The following is a 1,790-nucleotide window of genomic DNA, read 5'->3' as shown; positions in this document are numbered from 1 at the left end:
ACACACACACACACACACACACACATTGGGATTCCATGTTTTATGGGGACATCCCATAGACATAAAGGTTGTTATACTGTACAAACTGTATTTTCTTTCCCCTTACCATAAACCTACCCTTTACAGAAAACTTTCTGCTATTTCAGATTTTCAAAAACTGTATGATTTCTGTATGATTTAAAAGATTTTGCATTGATGCAAGAATGCAAAAATTGCTAGTACATTTCACAATTAATTTACAAACAAACCACAAGTAACACATTGAATTAAACATGACACTTTGAAGTAGAAAGACTGAAATTGTATTTTCTTGTAAACCATTCTTCAAAACAAAAATTAAAAAGAAAAAGAAAACATTACAGTGTAGAGTGCTAGGATTGACCAATCAGAATCAAGCATTCCAGAGCGCCGCATAATAATGAATGTAAGCAATTAAAAATAAGACAAAGTATCTTGCAGCGCTACTAATGCTGTTGAGTTACAAATTGCTTGTTTCTGACAAATGACAAAACCTTAATCCAAATGTTTTCTGACAGTTATTTTTATTGGCTATATCCAGTCTAATTCTTGCGATAGCAGGTGTGACGGTGGGAGGCCAGAAAAGACCTGTGACCATAATACTGCCATAACTCACAGTCAACACAACACGGAGGGGAAATGTTTATGGTACCCAACGCTCAGTGTAAATGTTAAAGGGGTTCGGCGCACCACCATTAACATGCCATTGGAAAGCCGTTTCCTTGGCAATGGCTCTGCAAGCACAAGCTGTATAAAATCTGTTTGGGTTGGGAATGCCATTGTGATCAGACATATGTGCCAATCCATGTTGCCATGGAGGGCGGGACCGCTCAGGAACGCCTTTTCATGACTAAGTCCCTTTCTTCCCCTTTCCCAGGAGTCATTCATTCTGGATTTCATTTATCACAGACAGGGATGATCAGATCAACCTTCTGTTGCCTAACCTCTGCACCTCTCTGCTCACTTCTGACTAACTTCAACACCGATGGCCTAATTCTAGCCAGCTTGCTTTGGTCTGAAAAGACAACAATATATGTATTCATGACAAAGAAAGCAGATCTGATCAGCACTCTTAGATCTGATTTTAATTTGGGCTCGACGTCCTCTCTTGAACTCCACACAATCTCAGCAGATGGGCCACCACAGATACTGATGTCATTTCCTGGATCTTTCCAAAGTATGCGCAGTTGCGCACAGTAAAACGCAACGGACCCCATTACTCTTTCCATGTTCGCTTCAATTTAAAACTTCATCAGTCAGAAGCTTCTACTTAAAATAAGTAAACAAATGGAGAAAAATTAATTTTAGCAAAGTACAATGGTTTACTGATGGATATGGTTTATAAGGTTTATAATGAATTTTAAACATTATTTATTAATGTTTAAAATTCAGTTAATTAAACATTAATAAATATCACAATGCAAATGCACAATAACAAATATTATTAATATTTGAATATAAATTAATTAACATGAGTAATATTTATAATTAATTATTTATATGCTGAATTATCCAATACTATTGTTAATATAATATTACTAATATGTATAATATAATTAAATATTATTAAAAGTAATATAACTACATAGTCTCAACAATATATTATCTAAATTACTAAAATGATTGAATAAACAAACAAACAAATAATTAGCACAATGCAATTGCACAATAACAAATATTAGAGCCCGACCGATATATCGTTTAGCCGATATGAGCCTGTCGCCGATATATCGGTATCGGCGAATATGCCGCCGATATGAATTTTTTTTTTT

Source organism: Sinocyclocheilus rhinocerous, unplaced genomic scaffold, assembly GCF_001515625.1.
Source record: "Sinocyclocheilus rhinocerous isolate Xijiao unplaced genomic scaffold, SAMN03320098_v1.1 scaffold532, whole genome shotgun sequence".
In the NCBI taxonomy this organism is placed as follows: Eukaryota; Metazoa; Chordata; class Actinopteri; order Cypriniformes; family Cyprinidae; genus Sinocyclocheilus; species Sinocyclocheilus rhinocerous.
The sequence above is the reverse complement of the archived record's forward strand: the minus strand, read 5'-3'. Positions refer to the sequence as shown.